Below are 6361 nucleotides of genomic sequence, written 5' to 3'. Positions count from 1 at the left end.
GCTGGGATCAGATGACCCCAGCCAGATGCCTATCCAGCCTTCTCTTAAAGACCCCTAAGGTAGGGGAGAACACCACCTCCCTTGGGAGCCCATTCCAGTCTAGTAACCCTTTCCGTAAAGAAGTTTTTCCTAATGTCTAATCTAAATTGGCTCTCCGTCAGTTTGTGGCCATTATTTCTAGTTACTCCAAGGGGCGCCCTGGTAAACAACATCTCCCATTACCTGCTGCCCCCCACACCAATTAATTTGTAGGCAGCCACAAGATCACCTCTCAGCCTTCTGTTGTGAAGGCTGAAGAGATCCAGGGCCCTCGATCTCTCCTCGTAGGGCTTTGCACGCAGGTCCCTAAGCATGCGAGTGGCCCTCCTCTGAACCCTCTTGAGGTTGTCCACATCCCTTTTGAAGTGGGGTGCCCATAACTGGATGCAGTACTCCAGCTGCGGCCTGACCAATGCCAATCAGAGGGGAAGCATCACCTCCCTCGACCTGTTCATCATGCATCTGCTAATGTATGATAAAACGCGGTTAGCCTTGTTGATCACTTCGTCACATTGACGACTCATGTTCATCTTGGTGTCAACAATGACTCCAAGTTCCCTTTCCACTGCTGTGCTTCTGAGACAGTCATCCCCCAGCCTGTAAGTATGCTGGTGATTCCTTCTCCTTAGGTGTAGCACTTTGCACTCGTCTTTGTTGAACTGCATCCTATTCTGTTCTGCCCACTTCTCCAACCTGTCCAGATCTGCCTTGCTTCGTTCCTTACCCTCTAGTGTGTTAACTTTACCCCATAATGTGGTATCATCTGTGAATTTAGACAGCGTGCTCTCCACGCCCTCATCCAAGTCACTGATGAAAATATTGAACAGCACTGGTCCAAGGACCGAGCCTTGGGGGACCCCACTGCCCACATCTTTCCAGCTTGATACCGACCTGTCCATCACCACTCTCTGGGTGCAACCCTTAAGCCAATTTGCCACCAACCTGCATGTAATCATCTACGTCACAGCCACTCAGTTTATTTATGCGAATAGAATGGAATCCCTTGTCGAAGGTGTTCTTAAAATCCAAGTAAATGAAATCTACCTTGACTCCTGTGTCTAAGGATTTAGTGACCTGGTCATAGAAAGAAACAAGGTTAGTCAGGCAGGATCTACCTGCTATGAACCTGCACTGGTTGCCCTTCAACATAATGTTACCCGCTGGACTCCCATAAATGTGATCCTTGATAATTTTTTCATAGATTCATAGATGTAGGGTTGGAAGGGACCTAAGTAGATCATCAAGTCCGACCCCCTGCCCTGGGCAGGAGAGAATACTGGGCTCATGACCCCAGCCAGGTAATTGTTAAGCCTCCTCTTAAAGACCCCCAGGGTAGGAGCGAGCACCACTTCCCTTGGAAGTTGGTTCCAGATCCTAGCTACCCTGACTGTGAAGTAGTGATTCCTCATATCTAGCCTCACCCTACTCTCAAACAACTTACGGCCGTTATTCCTTGTTACTCAAGGAGGATCACCTCCTTGGCCCTGCTCATGATGCATCTATGGATGCAGAGGACACTATTCTCATTCGTCCACCCCTGTAGCCTGTCCAGGTCCAGTTGCATCCTGTCCCTCCCTTCTAGCGTGCCCACCTCGCCCCAAATCTTAGTGTCATCAGCAAATTGGAACAGAGTGTTTTTCACCCCCTTGTCCAAGTCGCTGATAAAGAAATTGAACAGCGCGGGCCCGAGGACCGAGCCCTGGGGGACCCCACTGCCCACCTCCCTCCAGGTCGAATATGACCCATCCACCACCACTCTCTGGGTGCGGCCCCTCAGCCAATTTCCGATCCATCTGACTGTATAGGCATCAAAGCCACAGTCGCCTAGCTTTTTAATGAGAATGGGGTGGGAGACAGTGTCAAAGGTTTCCCAAGGATATAGGTGAGACTAACCAGCTTATAATTACCCGGATCCTCCTTCCTCCCCTTCTTGAAAATAGGGACCACGTTGACCTTTTTCCAGTCCTTTGGGACCTGACCTGAGCACCACGAGTGCTCAAACAGCCATGCCAGTGGCTCTGCTATGACACTGGCCACTTCCTTCAGCACCCTTGGATGAGCACGGTTGCTTTAAACATCAACTCTTCCAATGTAAGTGCTACTGTTCTTAGAAAGAGTAGCCAGTTCTGACTGCAGATTATTTTTCTCTTTCTCATTCCAGTGGAATTTGAGACTAAAATGAATTGGATACTTCCTCAAGCCTTGAAGCTTAATGGTAGAAAACTTCATGGGGTTTAGAAACATCCATGTTCAAAGTCTCAGCACTGCCTGAAACCTGAGTGTGTCACCAGGGAGAGAACGGGGCCTCTAAAGCTCAGCCTCCTGGTTGCTGCTTTAGTCTTATGATGAAGTTTTGGCCATGCAGAGCACAGCTGCAATTCTGAGCTGTTGCTTCTTCATCTTGCTGGCTGGGATAAGAGTCTGGGATGGTGTTTTCACCTGCAAGAATCTGTATCATCAAGCACATCAGGCAGCTCAAGGAAGCATCCTGATATGTAGGTTTTGAGGATGTCTTCAGCTGTTGCAGGAGAAGCTTGGAGGCCTGTAAGTGTCACTTTTTTTGCATTTGCCTAGTTTCAGAGTTGTCTAACAGAACTGTGATGACTTGATTATATGGCCATGAGAAGGTACATTTTTGTCTGATTGAAGATGCCATTTTTCCTTTTAAATTTCAGAATTCTGGTGTCTGTATCGTGCCATGTATATCATGTTAGCATTGCATATGACTGTGTTCTTTTAAAGCAAGTAGCTTCACATAAGCCTCTGGTTTCATTCATCAGAATGGCCAAATCTGAACTAGAGGGTAGATTGTTCTCTTCAATTTGTGACAGCAGAAATCCACAAGTGGGGGGCGGGGGGATTGTTAACCATAAAGCCCAAACACTTTTGTATTGGATCTAATCTCATACTGGTACCTGTTTTTCTGAGTAAGTGGATGCTTATTCATGTGAAGAACTCATAAAGAGATTAAATCAGTTCTTTCAAGCCTGTCAGCATAGGCATGTTCAGTTTAGATAAGGTAAACATTTGGAGAACATTTCTGGTGGAAAATATGGCTGCTACCTGACTAGCACCCAGTGACCTGGGTAGCTGCAAGAACTGAAGTGCAATTATTTAGCTTGCCAAGATAACAATGTTTCTACATTCTTCACATGAGCCTTTATCAGAAACTAAAACTTTAATGCAAGATCCATGTCTAGAGTTTATGCAACTTCCTTCCTCTGTGTGTTAGTTTGTGAACTTGCAGGATGGGTGCCAGATGTAGATTGGAGGTGAGCTGAAGGTGACTTGAAGACGCTTGAATGCTCACCTAGATGATATCCTGGAGCTCTCTAAAGGGAGAGTCGAGCATAATCCAGACAGAAAAGGAACCCCTCCTTCGCCATCTCAAGTATTTGCTGATTTGTTGGGGGGTGAGGGGGCATTATTTTTTAAACTCTACTTTGGAGGTTGAATCTCCACGAGAGGGATGTCATATAGCATCATGCTGGGCTGCAACAATATGGAATTCTGTATTAACAGGAAAGCTTCCATTTCTATCGGGGAGAGAGCTTTCCTCTGGGCTCTGGTCTGAGATTAGAATGAATTTCCCCAGGATGCTTGCAGATCTCCTCACCTTCTCCCCTAGGAATATTTCTTTGACCCTGCATTTTCTGTTGAAGACCCTGTATAAAACCTTCCTGAGAAAAGCTAGAGTCTTGCATACTCTTCTCCTGGTAAGTACCAGTGTCCACATTACAATCATGGGGTCATGTTGCTGAAAGCACTACAGTAGGGTTCTCTGATTCTACAGTAATGTGAGTGTAGTAGAGGACACTATACAAAATAGCACAATGTTCCCTCAGATAGAAAGGAGGAAACATCACTGAGATGCCTTTTGCAAGCTTGCCCTTATACAGCATTAGAACCTAAATCTACTATGTGCCAAAGTGGGTTGCCAGTGAGGTTAACACACACATGCTCAGATAGGAGTGTTTATTCCACTGTCTCCACTTGTTTGCATAGGGCCTCTTTTCCCAGGAGGGCAAGGGAAGACAGACCAAAATAATTCAGCTGTGACAAATACAGTCTGTCCGTTGCTCCCCCCCACCTTTTTTTTTTAAATCCCAGTGAGGAGTAATTAGAGTGGTATCATTTGAGGGTCTCGAACCATTTTACAGATACGGGGCACTGTAGTTATTGCTACTGCTATTCCCAACATAATATCAGCTGTTCTGAACAACTGAGGCCTCCATTGCTTTGCATTACTTCAATCAAACCAGTGCCTGCAAATCTGTACCTGTTCTGACAACTCATTCTTGGTCAAAGGGCATTCAGAGGGAAGTGTTGGGTGTGGTGATGAATTTATCTTTGTCCTCTGACTTGTTTGGTTTGACTTCAGCTACCTAACGATATCCTAATAAGGAAGGCGAATGCCACTCTGCAAAGAAATCTGTGAAAATCACTGAGGTTTAAACAGCTAGATGCTAATCACGTATGACTATTATAGGAATATGGCATGAGCAGTCTATTAATCTTGTATACGAATGTTACCTCAGTTGTATTTTGGAAATCTCTCTTATGTTGCTTTACTACTGTACTTTTGGTCTTTATAGCCATGACTATTCTGTCTCCTGACACTAGTTAATAATAAGATAATAAAGAGATGCTTATCACTAAATTGTTAAATGGCTTCCTTGATTATATTTCTCGCTATTGTGTGTGAATATGTGCAGTAATGCTTAACACGGCTACGAAACTACTATATTTTCTTGCATACAACACCCACCCCCAACAAGATGTGCACCTTGTTTTTGAAAGACATACTGAAAAGAAAAAAAAAATCTTTCCTTGCTTCTGCAGCAGGAGCCTCTGCTGGAAGTTGGAGTTGGGGAGGGTGGAGGAGAAAGATTGTCTACAGTCAAAAGCAGGGACAGAAACTGTTATCGATGTATTTCTGTGCTTAAAATGCACACCCCAATTTGCTGTAACTGAATTTTGGGACAAAGGTGTGTGTGTTTTTATCATCACCATTGTTGAGATTGGGGTAATGTATTTTGTAATGCTTGGTGGAGTAGATGTGCACCTTATAGACTAACTAAATTAGAGGTGCACAACATAAGCATTCAGAAGCAGAGGGCTTACTTCCTTATTGTCACTCTTTGCACCACCTTGAACTATCACTATTGTACTGACTTATTTAGGACAATAACTAAAGCAAGCTCTAAAATCTTCATTCTTTAAAGGTGAATTATTGTCGTGGTTGGTACAGAGAATGCAGTCTGGCTCTCAGTGCCTGTCTGCAGCAAGGTGAAGTGTCTGCCTTAGCATGTCACTTTTACAAAGCAAACAACAGTTGCTTGTGACAAGCTCTTAAGGTGTGTCTAGTCTTTGAATCCATGCAGAACATCCTGTATAATTGAATAATTTCATACGCTTCTAATCAGCATCTTTTAATCCATTCTTGCTGTCTTGGGCAGTTAAGCCAGCTTTCTTGCAGGCTGGGACTCGGGGAAATCATCTTGTTTAAAAAAAAAATCAGCATTGCCAATGTTCTGGATTGCTGAGCCTGGCTATGGAGGTAAATGAGCTGCCTCATAAACTTACGTTATGGGGTTTGAACAGGCAAACCTTTGAACTGGGTTGCTTCCCCTTCATCTGATTTATAGTGTGCTTTGTCCATAGAAATAACTCTGACCTCCCTTCCAGGGCCCTGGCTGACAAGTCTGTTTTTTCTAGCTTTATTCTGCTTTAAGTATTACAATCTACATCAACAGCTCTTTATACATGTAGGTTTACCTGCTAAACGTAAACAGGAGGCAGGGCATCATGTAACCGAGCCTCTAGTTGGTGTTTACTGCTTGTTGCAATTAGAGCCTCATTGCTTCCCCATATCTGGATGAAAAATAGGTTCCCGAATCTTAAATTTGGCTTAATCATTTTCATGATTCTGTTTGGCTAACTGTACAATGCTCAGAGTCGTAGTACTGAAGGATTCTCTTTACATACAAGATCTAGCAATTTTACCTTGCTCTCTATCACTCTGTGCCTCCTTGTGTGGCCTTACTTAGTCAACCATTGGGTGATTTATAGAGTATAAGACTGGCTGGGAACATTGTGATCATCCAGTCTGAATTCTAGCATATTGCAAGGCCTATGTAGGACTTCCCTAAAACAATTTCCGGCGATGAAGAATCCCACAAGCTGTGGGTATGAGATGTGGTTAGAGGAATGGGTGAGGAGGAAGATGTTAATAACTCTTCTGTAATAGATCTGTATTGATTGGATCTGATGGGGCATGTATACCTGAGGAGTAAGCTAGCAAGAAGTGTGATTTCCTGCT

Source organism: Alligator sinensis, unplaced genomic scaffold, assembly GCF_000455745.1.
Source record: "Alligator sinensis unplaced genomic scaffold, ASM45574v1 scaffold991_1, whole genome shotgun sequence".
Taxonomy (NCBI): domain Eukaryota; kingdom Metazoa; phylum Chordata; order Crocodylia; family Alligatoridae; genus Alligator; species Alligator sinensis.
The sequence above is the reverse complement of the archived record's forward strand: the minus strand, read 5'-3'. Positions refer to the sequence as shown.